Source organism: Herpailurus yagouaroundi, unplaced genomic scaffold, assembly GCF_014898765.1.
Source record: "Herpailurus yagouaroundi ecotype Mexico unplaced genomic scaffold, PumYag 29, whole genome shotgun sequence".
NCBI lineage: Eukaryota > Metazoa > Chordata > Mammalia > Carnivora > Felidae > Herpailurus > Herpailurus yagouaroundi.
Window position 1 is genome coordinate 31,005,578 of NW_024412377.1, and position 20,551 is coordinate 31,026,128.

A 20,551-nucleotide genomic window follows, 5' to 3' on the forward strand; every position below is an offset into this window, starting at 1 on the left:
GGAAATGATTCAGAAAGACATACTTCTTCGTTGAGCAGGCACATACCTACTTCTTAGTTTCTGAGAGGATATTGCAAAAAGGGTCAAATAACTGTAAGGAAAAGCAAGAAAGATGTATCATATGGCAGTGAAAATTTGCGGTGTTGGTGGTTCATTGAACTAGTGAGCAAGCCACCAATGCTTTTGGCTGAAATGGAAGTGCTATTTAGCACCCTGAACCTCTCCAACTATACACTCCACAAACACCACCCTTTTATTTTCAATAAGCCACTTGGGTACGGTATTAAATGTCTTAGATATTAAACATTGGACACTTGTCAGAGAGGCAATGACAGACTACTACGGCAACCGATGCCAGCTAGTGAAACCACTTTGCAAATGTTTCTTACTCTACAAGTGAAAAAGGAAGTTGATTTGCAGGAAAATATGAGGTTCAAAGGGAATTTTAACTAAGACGCTAAGAAAAACATAATTTTGTAAAGACGGTTAATTCTCCAGGAAAGTATTCAAGCGCAGTAACTGGCAGCATTTAACAAGCTGGCAGCTGAACAGAATGTGAAAGTCTCTTGTTTTTAATTTATTTAAAATATACAGAACCAAACTGTTCCAATTAAAGTGAGTAGCTAAAGTGACAGGTTCAGTGACAGGTTTTACAGATTAATGCCTCTGGGGTTTACACATTCTGACACAGAGAGAGGACTATTTATTGTAGTTAATTGAAACAGTTGTAAACAGTGTCTTGCCAAAAAAACAACTGAATTTTCTCTTTAATAGAAAATTTTACATTACATTCATTTAATATGTAATATTGGTCCTGATAATGATACTGGATTTTTTTTTAACTATCCCTGTCTTTTAGAGGTGAGATCTTTACAGATGAAGTGATGGGATGTTTCCAATTTGCTTCAAAATTGTCCCGTTGAATGAAAGAAAGCAGATAATCATACACATGGTGTAACACTGGCCAGGAATAGATCATTGCTGAAGCTGAGTGATGATTACGTGGGACTCCGTATGCTACCTTTTCTTACTTCTGTATAGGTTTGAAATTTTTCATAATACAAATTAAAAAAGAAAAAAAGATTAAACCCCCTAGGGTGAGAGGGTAGGGAGTGTGGTGGTTTTGATGGTCATAGTTTCCAGAGGATTGAATTAAATTCATCCTTCTGGTGGATGATACATCAAACCCTTGAAAAGGTAAAGAAACAAAACGTGGGTGCATATTAAGGGGTCTTTAACCTACGTATATGTACCCGTAGCTCCAGGCGTGTGGATCTTCCACGATCAGCTTTCTTAGGCATGGACTGCTTTCACCTCTGAGGCACATGTTTTCTTGACTCCGTTTAAGTGGCAAGACTGATTTGGAAGAAGTCATTGTGCAAAAGGGAATACATCTATTTTTTTTTTCAACGTTTATTTATTTTTGGGACAGAGAGAGACAGAGCATGAACGGAGGAGGGGCAGAGAGAGAGGGAGACACAGAATCAGAAACAGGCTCCAGGCTCTGAGCCATCAGCCCAGAGACTGACGCGGGGCTCGAACTCATGGACCGCGAGATGGTGACCTGGCTGAAGTCGGACGCTTAACCGACTGCGCCACCCAGGTGCCCCAGGAAATACATCTATTTTTTAACAGATTATTCAAAAAAAAAAAGCTTTGTCTAAAGGTTTCATGGTTTTGTCTTGAAGCAATTATATATTTTAGCAGAAGCCCTGGTCAAGGTTGGTGGGAGGCTTCTGAACCTCCTAAATCTCCTCTTTGCAGGGGGGAAAAAAGTGCTCAAAATCAGATGCATTTCCAGATGAACATTTCATCAAGATGTTGATAGTTTAACATTTGACTTACATGACAGTTTAATATTTAAAAATTCAATGTAACTTATTTGAAAACTTAGTAATACAATAAAAGGAACTTCAGACTGTTGGCTTTACATCTTTTTTAACGACAAAAGATAATGAATTTGTCTTTCCAACAGTACATGAGGATTCACCCAAGACCTTTCCTTCTTGCTAATGGGGTTTGTTTTTGTTTGTTGTAGTTTGAGTAGAAGGTTCAAGAGAGGGAAATGTGAGGAAAAAAAAAAAAAAAACCCGAGGGGTGCCAGGTGGCTCAGTCAGTTGAGCTACCGACTTAGGTTCAGGTCACGACCTCGCGGTTCGTGAGTTCGAGCCTCGCATCAGGCTTGCTGCCCTCAGCCCGTCAGCGTGGAGCCTGCTTCGGATCCTCTGTCCCCCTCTCTCTCCCCCTCCCCTGCTTGCACTCTCAAAAATAAATAAACCTTGGGGCGCCTGGGTGGCGCAGTCTGTTAAGCATCCGACTTCAGCCAGGTCACGATCTTGCGGTCCGTGAGTTCGAGCCCCGCGTCGGGCTCTGGGCTGATGGCTCAGAGCCTGGAGCCTGTTTCCGATTCTGTGTCTCCCTCTCTCTCTGCCCCTCCCCCGTTCATGCTCTGTCTCTCTCTGTCCCAAAAATAAATAAACATTGAAAAAAAAATTTAAAAAAATAAATAAATAAATAAATAAACCTTAAAAAGAGAGAGAGAGAGAGAAAGAGAGAGAACCTGAACAATTAGATAGAAGCTACAGCAGGAAGCCTTTCACTGTTACATTTCTGTCAATATTTAAAGGAATCTTCAGTCACACACACGGGAGCCCAGTCTCTCTCAAGAACGCCCTTTCTCTGCAGAAGTCAAGTCCGTCTCTTACCCTGTCCTACTTTAGTCTGCGAAACTGGCAGGTATTACACAATACGCGGGCCATCCACGCACATCTTTGCAGGCAGCCTTGGAATGCAGCATCAGCACAGGCGATGCCTGGCAACCAGCATCCGGAGCCCAAGAGAACTAGTCCAGCCTCGAGACTTCCAATGGAAGGCGGAATATGTTTGATTAATCTTTAGAAAATATTAATCCCCCTCTTTCTCCTCCCCCTGGAAATCAAGTATACTTCCCTACCCCCACTGGCTTTGGGCTTGACCACAGATCTCGTTCTGGCCAACAAAATGTAAGCAAGACATGATTGAGAGCAGCTTTACATGTACTTGTGTATTTGGCTTCTCTCTCGGGCTTCCAAGGTCTGTTGTGGGAAGAACAGGCCCTGGGTAGCTGCTGATCAAGGAGACTGTGAGGTCACACAGAGCACGCCTGAAGGGACCAGCAGCCTGCAGCAGAGCTACCCTGAATGATACACAGACCTGTGAGCAAAAAAATATAAAAGCTAATTGTTGCAAGCCACTGAACTTTTGGTGTTTTGTTTTTTTTTTTAATGCAGCATTATTGCATCAGTAGCTGGCTAACACAGAAATCATCTAAATATGCAAGGAAACGGAACCACGGGAGGAGATGTGTTTTCTAGACAGACTGTACGTAGCAGTGACGCTTCACCAACTTTAGAGTTACAGACTTTCTTAAGAATCCAATCAATACCTTGATTAGGTTCTTCTCCAACCTTCTCGATTCCCTCTGTCCCTCCCCGTGTTTTCACGTGAGTCCATCCGATTGACAGCACCTAAACCATGTCTGGAACCCTAGCTGCAAGGAAGTTTGGGATACGTAACTTTTTAGCTTTTCCAGCCTTTATGACCTAGAAGGAGGCTTCAGTGGGACTTGGGTGAGTCACAGTACTCTAATATACCACCGAGAGGAGGGGGTGTTTAGGGAGGAGAATGAAAAGATGAAGCTAGAGAGAATTGGGAGAGCCTGGTGTCAGAGAAATTGTGGCAAGACAGTATATGAAGAAGTGAATAGTTGATCACTTAGATTACATGATACAGAAAACCATGTAGAAATGTAAAGAATCTACTGAATTGGGCAACGACAGTGTCCTTAGAGACACTGGAAAAGATAAGGTAGAAACAATGAGTCCTAAAATAGTCCTCTTTCCAGAACTTCGGTTGGGAAGGGGAGGGGAAGGATGTGGTTACCATCCATGTGTTCTTGTGTAACAGTGAATCATTCCTCACTAAGGGATTAGTAACCTTGGTCTGCCCTGAACTAACTAGAAAGAGTCTTAACTTATCTTTCTTTGCCATTAAAAAAAAAAAAAAAAAGAACTTGTCCTCTCCCTGTTCCCTGAATCAGGGATCTTCTTGGGTCTCCCAAGTCTTCTTGTGAGTCAAGAGATGTGACTCTCCAATTCCCTGTGCGTTTTCTCGTTGTCAAATTATCACAGCCCACAGCTGTGGGAAAGGACCCTGAAACTGCTGTCAGTGCTAGACCTGTGCTCCACTTGCTCTCTGCCCTCCGCAGCCTGCATCTCATTACTTCCCGGCAGGGTCCTTCTCTCTTGCTCGCTTTCTTTGTCCTAAAATTCACAGTAATTCCCACATTGTGCCACAGATCTCAGGCCTCAGTCTTCCAAGTCAAGCTATTGCCTCATGGCATTTGTACACACAACCAATCACCTCCCGATACCCATCTTCCCATCCTCCCTTTAAAAAAAAAAGCAAACAAACAAAAACTCTCCATGTTCTGCCTGAGCCTAAAACGACACTAATTTCTTGGCTTCTCACGGAGCTACCAGAAAGGCGATTATGTCTGAACCAAAGGGAGTCTCGCTCCCCCTTCCTTCTGGTGGAGAAAGGTGTTGGCTGGAATGTTCCTAGAAGCCGTGTATTTAGCATGTCTGAGCTTCCCCACCTACCCAGACCACTCACCTCTAGGCTGTTAGATGAGAAGGAGATAAATTTTGGTTTTAAGTAAACCACAGCAATTTGTTTTAGACTGTACCTGACATAATACAATGGCTATGAGACACATCGCTCTCCTTGGTGACAATGTGTGGTCCAGCTGCCACATGATGTGCAGGACTGACTTCACAGTGCCCACTGTGTCTTCCGGTCTGACCTCCACGGTTTGTTCTCTGCCTCTTATCAGTCTCCTCTGACTAAAACATAATCTTAAAGATGTGTCTCATCTGTTATGACATTTGGAGATTTGGGGGCAAGAATGAAGAGTACTTGGTAGGATTCTTCTGAAGCTTCGTCCCCTTGATCTTCCCCATGATCTTCTGGCATTGGTACCATTCAGCTTGCAACAATTGCTTAATAGTAACGCTTGCGTCTCTTACAATGTACGATGTAATGTTTGCGTCTCTTACAAAATAGAGATTATGATTGTACCAATCTCCCAAAGTGGCTATGATAATAGCTTTAAGGGAATATAGTCAGATTATCTTACTTTTGTATACTTTAGGACAAGATAGGACCATTTGAACCAGTGCTTAAATCTCTCCCTGGATCTTGGAAAAGTCTGTGCCATCAGCTTCACGGTGAACCCCTCTCTGCCTAGCTTACAGGGTCATTAGAGGATGATACAACACAGACCCAGGGCCACCAACACATAAGGCACATTTGTGCTTATTACAGAAGAGTGACACCCCCACCCCCCAACCAGGACTGTTTGGCTTGGTCAGCAGAACAAGGCTCGATTTCAGCCCTCACTCTTCCCCTTGGCTCGGTGCGTTCGGCATTGCGAAAACTCAAGGCTGCTGACACGTTGTGAGGTTGGTGCGTTGCACCAAGGGGTCCAGCCAACAGCGTGGAGTGCGTGGAAACTAAACTCAAGTCCCCTTCTCTCACCAACTGGTGTCTCTCAGCATGCAGGTACATGTGCCTGAGGAGAGGACATTTCTGGCTTCGCACAAAGGCTCTGTCTGTCTGCCAGGTCCTGCACCCACTTTTTGCTAATGAGCAGAGAGGTGCCTTAGAGTTGCGGGTGGCCCAGCACATCCCACCCGCTCACGTGGCGATCCTGATCACTGGCATTCAAGAGGCACTCTGCAGTATGGGAGGTGCTCTTCTGGGCCCCCTATTCTTTCCTACCAGAGGAACCTTTTCCGTACTTGCGCCATCTTGTATACTTCACGGCCGTTTAAAATTTGCACATTTTCGAGGAAGCAATTGGAAAGTTGCTCCAGGGAATTGCTTTACCTGTGTGTCCTGTGCTTTAAGGAAGGGGCTACATAAGACCGCACTTTGGGGGATTTTGCCAGCTTCCCGGGCTGTCTGCATGGGCACACTGGTGGGAAGAAATTCTGCACCACCTGGGGAACAGCCAGACTTCATTTATGGCAAAGCTGAGCCAGAGGGCTGTTCCTGGCCAGTATCAGAGCCTGGGGGTGGGGAGTGGGTGGCCAGGCCTCCACACCCTGTGATGTCAGACTTGTCTTTCAGTGCCAAGGGGGGAAGGAAGACTCAACACTAATTCCTTAAGGAGCCTGTTCTCTAAAAACCTGGTGGCCACTAGAGGGCTCTTTAGGTTTTCTCTGTCTCTGTCTCTGCGTCTGTCTCTCTCCTCTCTGCGGCTTGTCCTGCTAGGAGCGGAGAGATTTATTGAGTCGCTTTGGACCTTACCAGGCCTGCTAAGGGATCGAGAAGGATACTTGTATTTTACAGGGTAGATTACGAAGGTGGACAGCAGGAAGACAGAACCCTTGCTCACCCATCCACTTTATTTCTGCTAAGGGAGTTACCCTGAGGCAAAGGGGCCTTCTTAGAAGCCCAATTTCTCCAAAGTAAACGCTCGTTAAAAAATTTTAAAAATGTTTATTTATTTTGGAGAGAGAGAGAGAGAGAGAGAGCAGGGGAGGGGCAGAGAGGGAAGGAGACACAGAATCTGAAGCAGGCTCCAGGCTCTGAGCTGTCAGCACAGAGCCTGACGTGGGGCTTGAACTCACGAACCGTGAGATCATGATCTGAGCTGAAGTTAGACGCTTAACCAACTAAAATTTTTGAAATACAGGGGCTCCTGGGTGGCTTAGTCGGTCGAGCGTCTGACTTTAGCTCAGGTCATGATCTCACAGCTCATGGGTTCAAGCCCCACGTCAGGATCTCTGCTGATAGCATGCAGCTCAGAGCCTGGAGCCTCCTTTGGATTCTGTTTCCATCTCTCTGCCCCTCCTCTGCTCAAGCTCTGTCTCTCCCTTCTCTCTCAAATATAAATATTTAAAAAAAGAAAACAAATGTTTAAAATAAATTTTTGATAATATAAAGGCTGAGTAACTTAAACTCCTACAAACAGCATGTAAGAATTAACTGTTGACCCATACTCTCATTAACATTGGACATGATCAATCTCATAAAATTTTCCAACACAATGCATTAAAAATACACATAAATGTTCTTGTTAATGAGCATCTGTCTTTTGTCTTTTGTCTTTTTTTTCTTAAGTTTATTGATTGATTTTGAGAGATACAGAGAGAGCATGAGCTGGGGAGGGGCAGAGAGAAAGAGAGAGAGAGAGGGAGGGAGACAGAGAATCCCATACAGGCCAGCGCAGAGCCCAACTCGGGGCTCAAACTCAAGAATCCATGAGAACATGACCTGGGCCGAAATCAAGAGTTGGACGCTTAACTGACTGGGACACTCAGGTGCCCCTTTGTCTTATTTCTACCCTCTCAAAGGTCTTTGCCCAATATGGATAATAAAAAATGATATATATTTTTTAATTCACAAAATCTCCCTGTGCAAAGGAAATATGACTTCCATGTAGGCCTTCCCTACTATAGTATCCAGCCACCTTGGCCTAGCCCTCATTCTCTCGCAAACACACTGTGGCTGTCTGCTTACAAGGACAATGTTCACTGTGGGACTGGTCTACTGTGATAGTTTTGTGACTGAGCCTGTCAATATGTGAGCACTGTCTATTTATTTATTAAAAAAATTTTTTTAATGTTCATTTATTTTTGGGAGAGAGAGAGAGAGAGAGAGAGAGAGAGAGAGAGAGAGAGAGAGAAGGGGCACGAATTGGGGAAGGGCAGGGAGCAAGGGAGACACAGAATCTGGAGAAGGTTCCAGGCTCCCAGCTGTCAGCAAAGAGCTAGAGGCAGGGCTCAAACTCACCATGAGATCATAACCTGAGCCCAAGTCAGAGGCTTAACTGACAAGCCACCCAGGCGCCCCTAGCACTGTCTGCTTTAGATTAAACCCACCTAAAGGGCAGACCCCGTTTACTTCTTCGCTCTGTTCAGCAACATGTATAGTATGCCATAAATGTTGCACTTGGCAAGGATAGGTTTCAGACTTGGCTTCTAATACCTGATTCTGACCACAGTTAATATGTAAAACTGGGGATTTGGCTAGGATCTATGCTGGGAGGAAAAAGAAGCAATAAGCAGAGAGCTGCCCTCTGCTGATGAAAAGAAAAAAAAAAAAAGCTTAGTAGCATAACTTCAAATGCATGGTCTGTAGCAATTTATAAAGGAATTTGAAGTGTCAGCTCTGGTTTCAGATGTTCTGAGGATTTCTTCTCCACTTAAAAAAAAAGAGCCCTGTTTTTAAGATTATAGATATTTCTTTTCAAAGAAATATATGATTACTGAAGAAAATGAGCAATTTCTTCAAAAGTATAAAAAATTGGGGGCACCTGGGCGGCTTAACCTCAGTCAGTTAAGCTCTGACTCTTGATCTCGGCTCAAGTCATGATCCTGCAGTTTATGAGATGGAGCCCTGTGTCGGGCTCTGCACTGACAGCGTAGAGCCTGCTTGGGATTCTCTCTCTCCCTCCGTCTCTCTGCCCCTCCCCCCACGCACCTGCCTTCTCCCTCCCTCTGTCTCTCCAAATAAACATTTTAAAAAGTATTAAACAGGGGTGCCTGGATGGCGCAGTCAGTTGAGCGTCCGACTTCAGCCAGGTCACGATCTCACGGTCCGTGAGTTCGAGCCCCGCGTCAGGCTCTGGGCTGATGGCTCAGAGCCTGGAGCCTGTTTCCGAGTCTGTGTCTCCCTCTCTCTCTGCCCCTCCCCCGTTCATGCTCTGTCTCTCTCTGTCCCAAAAATAAATAAAAACGTTGAAAAAAAATTAAAAAAAAAAGTATTAAACAAAGACTTATAGCCCTATCATTTTAACGATAACTACAAATAACATAACTTGTACTTCCTTCTTGTCTGTATAAACATACATACATACATATAAATGTTATATTTCCCAAATTAGTAAAATAAGATTCTGTATCTTGCTCTTTCCATTGAACATTGACATTTCCTGCCATTAAATACTCTTTGAAACCTGATTTTTAATGGCTGAATATTTCCTTCCAAAGGCATATCATTAATTTATTAACCAAGTTCCTTCTGTGCCCAGACAACATCTTCATGGCTTCCTGCTACTGCTTTCTCTTCTTGGGCACACAGGATGCTTCCATTTCCCAGCCTCCCTTGCAGCTGGTGGGGACGCAGTGACTGAGAGCCAGCCAACGGAATATGGGTGAGAACGGCCCTGACCTTAAAGCCAACCCAGGGGCACCTGGGTGGCGCAGTCGGTTAAGCGTCCGACTTCAGCCAGGTCACGATCTCGCGGTCCGTGAGTTTGAGCCCCGCGTCGGGCTCTGGGCGGATGGCTCGGAGCCTGGAGCCTGTTTCTGATTCTGTGTCTCCCTCTCTCTCTGCCCCTCCCCCATTCATGCTCTGTCTCTCTCTGTCCCAAAAATAAATAAAAACGTTGAAAAAAAAATTTTAAAGCCAACCCATGCCATCGTCCCGCCCTCTCTTCTGCTACCGCAGCCCCTCTGGCAGCCATGTGTTCAGATGGCACGTGGTTATAACACGGAAGCAGCCTCTGTCCCACAGGCACCACTTGGAAGAGGGAAGAGCATCGGAAGAGATAGGACCCAGTGGAAAACAAGCCTGGGTGTGTTCCTGCACACAGCCTAGTGATGCCTGAGGTAAAGATAATGTCAGACCTGCGAGTTCTTTCCAACTTTCCATTGTTGTAAGTGGCAACATTTTGCTCCTTGCCAATTATGCTGCTATAATAAGTAAGAAGTGTCAGGATTTCCTCCCTTTTATTTTTATTTTTTATTTTATTTTTTTTTTTAATTTTTTTTTTCAACGTTTATTTTTATTTTTGGGACAGAGAGAGAGACAGAGCATGAACGGGGGAGGGGCAGAGAGAGAGGGAGACACAGAATCAGAAACAGGCTCCAGGCTCTGAGCCATCAGCCCAGAGCCCGGCGCAGGGCTCGAACTCACGGACCGCGAGATCGTGACCTGGCTGAAGTCGGACGCTTAACCGACTGCGCCACCCAGGCGCCCCATGGATTTCCTCCCTTTTAAATAAACAAATTGTTACTATTTCCTTCTTTATATGTTTATATAACTTTACAGTTTTCTACAAAGGACTATTTTTTAATATAATTTATTGTCAAATTGGCTAACATACAGTGTGTGAAGTGTGCTCTTGGGTTTTGGGTAGATTCCGTGGTTCATCGTTCACATACAACACTCGGTGCTCATCCCAGCCAAGTGCCCTCAATGCCCGTCACCCATTTTCCCTGCCCTCCCACTCCCCCATCAACCCTCAGATTGTTCTCTGTATTTAAGAGTCTCTTATGGTTTGCCTCTCTCCCTCTCTGTAACTTGTTTTTTCCCCTCCCTTCCCTTCCCCCATAGTCTTCTGTTTGGTTCCAGGCAGTCCGTCTCAGGACAACCTCAACCTCAAGGTTCATCTTCCAGACAACTACAAGCAGAATTGTCTGGAAGATGAACCTTGAGGTTGAGGTTGTCCCGTGACGAACTGCCTGGAACAAGGGCTCCCTCTTCCCCATGGGAAGCTCTGTGCCAAGACCCAGGCCCCTGTGGGGCTTGTTCCCCCAACTCTACGAGGCCAACATCTAGCTGCCAGGTTCCAGGAGTGGCATTCTCAGGCCGCCGCTACCCAGCCTGCATCTCAACACAGACTGCCTGGAACCTCAGGTCTTCATGATGGGTAAAGCCCGTAGTTGCCACGCTTGGCCCCTAGGCGCACAACCTTCAGTTCAGTGTGTTCCATTGTACGGGGGCGGAGAACGCCCGCCCCTGTCGTCATAGCATTTTTCATTTTAATGCTTCTTACTAAAGAATATATTTATTGTATATAAAAATTCAAAAGATAGAAAAGGGTAGAGTTAAAACTCTCCCCTCTGCTCCTCAGTCACCTTGTCTTCTTCCCCAGAGGCAATTGATTTGGTTTCTTCCATGTCCACAGAGAGGTTATAATTGATTATAACTTGTGTGCAACAACCAAGTAACAAATGGCGTTCCTTCTCGATCAAGGAAGGCATCTTTTGATTTTTCAAATTATTGCTTTTTTTTTTTTTTAATTTTTTTTTCAACGTTTTTATTTATTTTTGGGACAGAGAGAGACAGAGCATGAACGGGGGAGGGGCAGAGAGAGGGAGACACAGAATCGGAAACAGGCTCCAGGCTCCAAGCCATCAGCCCAGAGCCTGACGCGGGGCTCGAACTCACGGACCGCGAGATCGTGACCTGGCTGAAGTCGGACCCTTAACTGACTGCGCCACCCAGGCGCCCCTCAAATTATTGCTTTTTAAAAGTGAAAACATTCATGACAAAAAGCCAGTCTATACAGACAGGTCTAAAAGGAAAGTAAAAGCCTCCCTTACACACCACCCCTCATTCTTAGACCTTCTCCCCCAGGAACAACCACAGTTACCGATTTCTTGTAATGCACTCAAAACATTCTTATGTATCTATCCCAGAAACATTAGCAAATTAAATAGACGTATGGACGTACCAAATACACATTTCTGACTCTCACTTTTTTCACATAATTATGTGTCTTGGCTGTATGTCCATAGCCGTACATGCGGATAATCTTCTTTCTTTTGAAAGGATAAAGCATGAAGTTTTCAGTCTTCTACCGGAAGATCTTCAGGCTGTTCCGAGTTTGCTGCTATTACAAACAACGTCCCTGTTTTCCCTTGTCCCCATTATTCACACAATGTCTTTCTAACGAGTGTTGGGGGGTGTGTGTATTACAATTTTGCAACTATGAACATTTGTAAGCCTAAATTTTCAGTCACGTAGACTATTCTTTCTTCCTAAGAATGGGAGAGTTTCAAAAGAAATTGTCTATTATCGTTCTTGTTCAGAATGTTTGCACCTTCATCCTAAGCAGTATCTTCCAAACATTTTGAGGAAGACAAATTCTTATTATTTTTACTACAAGATTTAATAAAATTGAATAACATTTCCCTCCCTCTTGGGTGTTTCAGCTTATTCTAGTTCAGCTCGGTTATTTTGCGGTGAATTTCAGTGAATCTTTCTCCTAAAATGCCTCGGGTGTGTGGAAATTATCTGAGCGTTATTCCAAAGTGACTAAGCATCCGCTGCTGTTTGGTAATGCACAAAATAATTGCCGTTGTGTTACAATTGGATGAAGATGGTGACATCTGAGAAACTGACAAGACTGAATACAGAAGTGAACGCCTTTGGGGAGCTTTCGTTTCAATCTGGATGAAATGAATTTAAGCACAATGGAGTCACGAAGATAAAGATATAGCTTACTGTAGCTCCCTCACATAAATTTGTTTTTGGCATTTGAACAAAGTTCAAAAGGAAGGAATACAGGTGAAATAGCAGGTGAAAATACAACTGTGGGAGTGCCACTTTCTGTCATAGCTGAGTAACTCCTATTAAACTGATCCTCCTGCACATAACAGTATAAAGCACTAGAAAATATATTTTTAGGGGCGCCTGGGTGGCTCAGTCTGTTAAGCATCCAACTTTAGCTCAGGTCATGATCTTGTGGTTCGTGAGCTCGAACCCCGCGTCGGGCTCTGTGCTGACAGCTCAGAGCCTGGAGCCTGCTTCAGATTCTGTGTCTCCCTCTCTCTCTCTGCCCCTCCCCCACTTGCACTCTTCTGTCTGTCTCTCTCTCTCAAAAATAAATAAACCCCTCAAAAATTTTTTTGAAAGAAAATATATTTTTAAAAAACACATTTAAGTGCAGAGGACATTGAAGCGCCTGGGTGGCTTAGTCAATTAAGTGTCTGACTCTTGATTTCAGCCCAGGTCATGATCTAATGGTTCCTGGGATCAAGCCATTCATCAGGCTGGACTCTGGGCTGGGATTCTCTCTCTCTCTCTCTCTCTCTCTCTCTCTCTCTCTGTCTGTCTCTCTGTGCCTCACCCTGCTCACGCATTCTCTCTCTCAAAATAAATAAATAAACTTCATAAATGCAGTGGAGAATAATCTACAGCAGAAAGATTCAGAGTGGGGAGGAGGGCAGCAACACTTGGGAGGAGGGGAAAGACGCAGTTTCCCCGGTTTTATAACCCTTAGTCTCAGACTTGCCCAAGTCTGTGCAATTGACCCCTCACTGTTAGAAAATACATAATATTTCTGGCTAGAAGAACCAGAGGTCAGAGTTTGGGGCAACCATACCTTTTGGAAAGGAGGGAAATCACAGAAAAGAGAGCTAGACAGGAAGAAGCTGTGATTAAAGCCTACATCATGCATACCGTCTGAGCCGTGCTTATGCAAGGCAAACTCAAAACAGCCCAGCTCAGCCCCCAAAAACTGAACTCAGACTAGAGCTACTACTCATGGTAAGTAGCATCAAGTTTGCAGCTTGAGTCTAACCATGTGATTTGTCCATTGAAAAAGAATGGAACATTCTAAAAAGAATGCCATTGGTGGAATATAACAGAATCCAGTCTTCATCACATAATATTTACAATGTCCAGGTTATAATCCAAAATTATTTGACAACCAATAAGTAAACAAACATACAAACAAACCAGGAAAATGTGATCTCTCCTCATAAGAGAAACAATCAACACAGATTGATTCCACTATTATCTAAATATTAGAATAATCAAGCAATGCTTTAAAAAAGCAGTAATTATATCTGTGCTCAATGAGGTAAAGAAAATAATGCCTGTAATGAACTAAAAAATAGGAAGTATCAGTAAGGAAACAGAAAATATTTTTTAAAAGAATAAATAAATAAAAATTCTAGCACTGAAATGTACATCTTTTTTTTTTTTTTTTAAGTTTATTTATTTTGAGAAAGAGAGAGCATGCAAGTGCCAGCAGGGGAGAGGCAGAGAGAGAGAGGGGGAGAGAGAGAGAATCCCAAGCAGGCTCCGCACCACCAGTGCAGAGCCCAATGTGGGGTCCGAAACCACAAACTGTGAGATCATGACCTGAGCTGAATCAAGAGTCTAATGCTCAACTGACTGAGCCAGCCAGGTGCCCCTGAAATATGCATTTTTTTTTTTCAGAGACAGAGAGAAAGACAGAAGGGAAGGGGCAGAGGGAGAGAGAGAGAAAGAGAGAGAGAGAAAGAGAAAGAGAGAGAGAGAGAGAGAGCAAGAATCCCAAGTAGGCTTCACAGCCAGCACAGAGCCCAACACAGGTCTCGATCCCACCACCCTGGTATCAGGACCCGAGATGAAATCAAGAGTCAGACACTCAACCAACTGAGCCACCCAGGCACCCTGAAATATACATCTTTTCAACAAAATTTACTGCATAGATTTAATAGTAGAATGAGGATGGTGGGAAAGGAGTCAGCAAACTTAAAGATAGCTCAACAGAAATGATCTAGTCTGAAAAATTCAGACAAAAATATTTAAAACAATTAATAGAGGGGCACATGGCTGGCTCAGCTGGTAGAGCACGTGACTGACACTTGATCTCAGGGTTGTGAGTTTGAGCCCATGTTGGGCATGGAGCCTTCTTTAAAAAAATTAATAGAGGGGCGCCTGGGTGGCGCAGTCGGTTAAGCGTCCGACTTTAGCCAGGTCACGATCTCGCGGTCCGTGAGTTCGAGCCCCGCGTCAGGCTCTGGGCTGATGGCTCAGAGCCTGGAGCCTGCTTCCGATTCTGTGTCTCCCTCTCTCTCTGCCCCTCCCCCGTTCATGCTCTGTCTCTCTCTGTCCCAAAAATAAATAAACGTTGAAAAAAAAATTAAAAAAAAATTAATAGAGCCTCACGGGCATTTGGGATCATATGAAGAAGCCTCACATATTCATAACTGGAGTCTCAGGAGGAGATGAGAAAGAAAATGAAGCAGAAAAAAACATTTGAAGAAATACTGAAAATTGCTCAAATTTGGTAAAAGACAAATTCGAGATGCTCAATAAATGCCAGGCAGGATGAATAATGGAAACCAATACATTATATACCCAGTGATTTGAATAACTGATGATGCATCAGAAACAGTGAAGGCCAGAAAACCATAGAACAACATCTTTAAATTGTTGGAATAAAGAAGTCGTCAACCCCAAATCCTATATCCAGCAAAAATATCCCTCAAGGATGAAATGAGGTGAAGACATTTCAAAATAAAAGAAAACTTAAGAGAATGGACTCCAATGGACCTGAACTAAAACAAAAATGCTAAAGGAAGTTCTTCAGGATTAAGAAAATGAGATCAGAGGGAAGCTTAAATCTTTGGGATAAGGACTGAAGAATATTGGGAAAGGTAAATACGTGGGTAAATACACAAGACTATTTGTCCTCTTGATTTCTTTAACATATATATCATGTTGCAGGCTTCATTCTGTCAAAGATATAATACAATTTATGACTACAACATAAAGGGCAGGTGGTGTGGTTAAATGAACGGAAGTAGTACAATATTATCTCAAGTAGACACTGAGAGTTAAGGGTTTATATATTGTGATTCACAGAGAAAACATGAAAAAAATCACGCAAAGAGGAAGAATAAAAAAACAAAGGCAAATAAAATAGAACTAAAAAATATTCGACTAACGTAAAATAAGACAGAAAATGACAAATACGAGGATAAAAACCAGAGGGAACAAAGCTGAAAACATACAGTAAAATGGTAGGCTAAACCCAATCATATCAATGAATGCCTTAAATGTAAATATGCTAACCACTCTCTATCAAATTGAAACGTAGAGACTACCAGAATGAATTTTTTTTCAAAAGTCCCAACTACACACTGTCTGTAAGAGATGCTGTTCAAAATATAGATGTGACTATAGACTTATTTTGGATTAAGGCTGGCAAACAGTTTTCGAAAGTCCCAAAAATCCCCATCAAATTCTCTCTAAGTACTCCTGCCGTCGTATTAGTGTTCTATCCTTAATGACTGCTCTCATATTTATTAATTCTCATAAACACAAGCCAAGAGAATAAAAGCAGATATCGAAACAAACACATATTCAACATTCTCCCTAAAGCCCATGGGAAAAAAAGAAAAATTCTCCCATTATCTGATTGCTGATGATTTCTAGAACACAGTGTGAACACGTTACAATATCCAGGAGAGGGTAGATTGTGTGAAATTGGTCAATTAATCCATCCATCAATCTTCAAGTAATATGTAGTTCAAACAAAAAAACTCCTTTAGAACTATTAAGGATAACGTTATCCCTCACTGAATTCACTTAGCAGATATTGAAAGGAAAGCGATTCATAATTAGGAATTCATTATAAGGAATCCCCTTATAATCCCCTGAATTATAAACTGTGAAAGTTCCATGTGGTTCTTGAACACTCAACACCTTGCTTCATCGTTGCTGGCTCTATTTTATGTATGTAAAGTTGGAAGTGATAGCTGTCCCTTAACTAATCAAACTTTATGACATATTGTAGATTAAAAATTTTTTTCTGGAGGCCTATTCGGTTTTTCACGGGAATACATTTACAAAAGAACACTTTAATTTCCACTGAGTTTCCTTAGAAGTGATGTTGGCATCATCCACAATCATGTCTTAAGCAGCATCATGACAGCAGCATACTTTCAGACCTAAAAGTGAATCTTTTGGGGCGCCTAGGTGGCTCAGTCAGTTAGGCATCAGACTTGATTTCTGCTCAGGTCATGATCTCATGGTTTGTGGGTTGGAGCCCCGCACTGGGCTCTGTGCTGACAGCGTGAAGCCTGCTTATGCTTCCCTTCTCTCACTCTCTAATCCTTCCCTGCTCATGCTTACGTTCTTTCTCAAAATAAATAAACATTAAAAAAATTTTAAGTGTATCTTTAAAATATCAAATGTGACATATTGCCCCCCAAATAGAGAATTCTTGTCCGTGAGGGCAATTACAAATTCGCATCTACTGCTTACCGGATGAAGCTACTTTCTTCAGAAAATTCCCGGCTCTTTCCAACTCCATTAGTTTGGCTACCAAACACTGCCAAGCATGTAATTTTAGATATTTATAGTAGTTGAACAACAGAATCATGATTATATTTCACAACTGACATAGCTTATTTCATATATCTATACCCATGTTAGTGTCTATATAGTGTTCCTGACAGTTATGGGACTATTTTTCCTTTGAGAAGTTGGACAGAGTAGGGATACATCCCCCTGGTGCCTCGCCAATGATGGTTACACAGGTGAGACCTGGTGGATGATGGATGATGAGGGAGGACAGAGCAAAGGTCATTCACAGGCCTTTCAATGTAGTATCTAAATTAAAGGTTGGGCTGTTCCCTCAGTATAAGAGAATCACATGGGGGAAAAGTCAAGGGTTTAACTTGGACAAATTGATTTTGACATACGAATAAGATGGCCTGGAATTCAGATGAAATTACTGCAACAGGAAGAAAGATCCAGGGTCCTCGATGCACAAGTGATCACTGAATTCAGGAGCACAGATGTGTTCATTTGGGAGACTGGATTCAGAGAAGAATGTCAAGGATGGAGCCCCGGACACAAGAAGCCCGAGAAAGTGACGGGGAAGAAAGTCTGGGAAAGGGGGGTGTGTGGAGTGTGTTGTGCTACTGAAATCAGAAGGAAGAGGGAACAGCAGAGTCAAATGGAGCCCAATAAATACGTATTTTCCCAACCAAATCTTGTCAACGCTCAACAGGGAAGGGTATTTCAGCCCTTGGCTCAATATGCCCTTGGTATTTTTTTAATCTTTTCTCATTTCAGCTGTGTTTAGGCCAACTTTCCAAACTAACCTTTGGGATATGTATGTCATGCATACTTATGTATCAGTTTCTAGGGCAGCTATAACAAATGACCACAAATTTAGTGGCTTAGAACAACTCGTTCTCTCCCAGTTCTAGAGCCCAGACGTCTGAAATCAAGGTGCTGGCAGGGTGAGTTCCCTCTTAGGGGCTCAGAGTGAGAATGTGTTGTGTACCCTTGTCCTATCTTCTGCCGTGGCCACCAAGTCTTGGCACTCTTTGGCCTGTGGCAGGATAACTCCAGTCTCTGCGTCAGTACTCACATGGTGTTCTTTCTGGCTGTCTGTGTCCAAATTTCTCTCTTCCCATAAGAACAGCAGTCATTGGATTAATAGGACCTCATCTTAACTTGATTTAACCTACAAAAATATTTCCACATAGGGTCATATTCTGAGGTTCTGGCTCGACATGAATTTTTGGAAGACACTATTCAACCTAATACATCATCCTAAGGGTACGATCACAAATTTGCAGGTGCTATAGCAACGAGACTCTAGAAAGGGATAAATTTAAGATATCAGAATGGTACTCAAAATAAATGAATTATATGTGGGCACCTGTAGGAGGAGGTCAAAGAGTAGACGTGACGTCCGGTTGACCCATGAACTGGACCTAGGGAAGCAGAGGCTCCTATCAGCCCTTCTCTGTCCTTGAAATGTATGTTCTGCCCACAGTGAGGCCACTTCAAGGACACTGCCTTAAGAGAGCAATGTGTTACTGAGATCATCTGGCCTCTACACTGACTGAACCCAGGCAAGGCTTCTAACTCTTAAGATTCTGGCTGGCGGGTGTGGAGACCTACTCGTCTTGTAGCCGCCCAAGACAAGCCAAGTGCATGAGCCCCTTTGCTTATAAAATCTGCTACCTACCAACCTGGAATGGTCTTCCTCTTTCTTTGGTCTTTCCTTGCCCTCCCCTAATGGGGCCCTGCTTTGAAATTCACAGGCACTCCCAAGCATGGAACCAACAGCCTGGAATTTTTTGCAACTTGGTTTCCTTCCTTTGTAATAGGAGCTCAAAGTAAGATAAGACTCACTTTGCAGAAATGTTCACACAGTATTTTTTTAAGTTGGCATCTCATCTGCTCCTAAGAGATTGTGAATAGTTTCTGTAAAGAAGAAATTAACTTTTTTTTTTTTCTCACTCACTGAAATATAGAATCAGAAAGCTTTTCCAGCCTTTTGGGATCTGGATTGGTAGTTTCCAGAGCCATGCAGATAGCAAAACTAATGGACTCGGAAGTACTGAGGTGTGGCAAAGGACCATATGTTTATTTAGACAAAAGTACCTTCTCTTCATTATCATCAAATATTTACTCTGTACCATGGTCTTTGTGGCACTATTAGGCAGTAAATGTATTTGGGCCTAAAACAAAATTCTTTCCCTGGGGTGCCACTGGGGAAGAGTAAAAACTGCGCACAAACACAGAAGTAACATTTAGGCTGATTCCGACAATATTTTGAGCCACCCAATCAAGAAGTGATTCTAAGATAAGATATGATGCATGCGCAATCCTTCTTAATCATTCTTGGGTTTCTTCCCCTCCTACAGTCCTTGGCAATCATGACACTTCCCAGGGTCCCTAAAACCGACCAGAACAGGCCTAGCAAGGCCCCATGAATAATCCTGCAAACTGTCAGGCATCCAGGTGAGTCCTCCAGACCCCAGAGCCTCACTGCTCTCTTCTCTGGGTCCTAGCTGGTCACAGAAGCAGCATGTGGATCCCAGACCCTCTTGGGAGCTTCCCAGGTGAAATCTGAAACCGGCCAGTACTTGGAGGGCAGGGAGAGACCTATGAGAGACACTGGCCACTCAAGCTGGTAGATGTTATCTTTTTTTTTTTTTTTTTTTTTTTTTTTTAAGTAGGGCTCAGTGTGGGTCCCAACTAGTGGGGCTTGAACTCACAACCCTGAGATCAGGACCTGAGCTGAGCTGAAGAGTCAGATGCTTGACTGAGCCACCAAAGCGACCCTGTAGTTAGGTACAGTCCTAACAAGCAAAGGGAACTTACATAGGAGACTTGAGTGGTAACAAGATGAGCCATCCCTGCACCCCTCTGCCAAACCTTAAGAGTTTATGCAGAGATCTTAACTAGGTTTAGTCACGTGTACCCTGCAGGTGTTCTCAACACTATGTCACTATCTCAAGGTTATGTCCATGGAGCATCCCCTAAGAGCCCAAAAGGCAAGCAGAACCCACTTTCCAAGGACAGGGAAAGGGATGAGAAGCGCAGATTGCCCAAGCGCAGCTCAAGGGTCAACTGGAGGTCGTGTCTCTTCCCTGACCTTCCCCAACCGGGCAGTGTTAGGATGATCTCCACAACAGCTCCAAGGACCACAGGGGCTCTCCATAGTCCCATCATAAAGAGAGGCCCCATAGGTATTTCAAAGGCCCAGTATTTGAAATGTGAATTTCAAAGAGTGGATGGCATTTTTTTTTAATTTTTTTTTAACGTTTATTTATTTTTGAGACAGAGAGAGACAGAGCATGAACGGGGGAGGGTCAGAGAGAGGGAGACACAGAATCTGAAACAGGCTCCAGACTCTGAGCTGTCAGCACAGGGCCCGACGCGGGGCTCGAACTCACGGAACGTGAGATCATGACCTGAGCCGAAGTCGGACGCTTAACCGACTGAGCCACCCAGGCGCCCCTGGATGGCATTTTTAAGAGGAAAAGCAAGTTGTAGCAGACACAGCTTTCTGTGACACAAAAGCTTCAGGACTGTTGCTACAGATGAAACTCGGCGCGTTTCAAAACCCGGACCAGAGCCAGGGTCCTAGGACTAACTGTCCAAACACCTTTTCGTCTCTCTGACCGCCTAGTGGAAACACAGCCCGAAGTTTGGCTGAAGCACTCGTCTTCTGCCCAAAGATTTT

General features: G+C 43.6%; 1 long non-coding RNA gene across 4 annotated transcripts in view; it reads right to left on the bottom strand.

Moving 5' to 3' along the window:
* Nucleotides 1-20,551, bottom strand: part of LOC121043830 (uncharacterized) — a 235,215-nt gene that overhangs the window by 213,772 nt on the left and 892 nt on the right. The gene's annotated exons all lie outside the window — the stretch shown is intronic.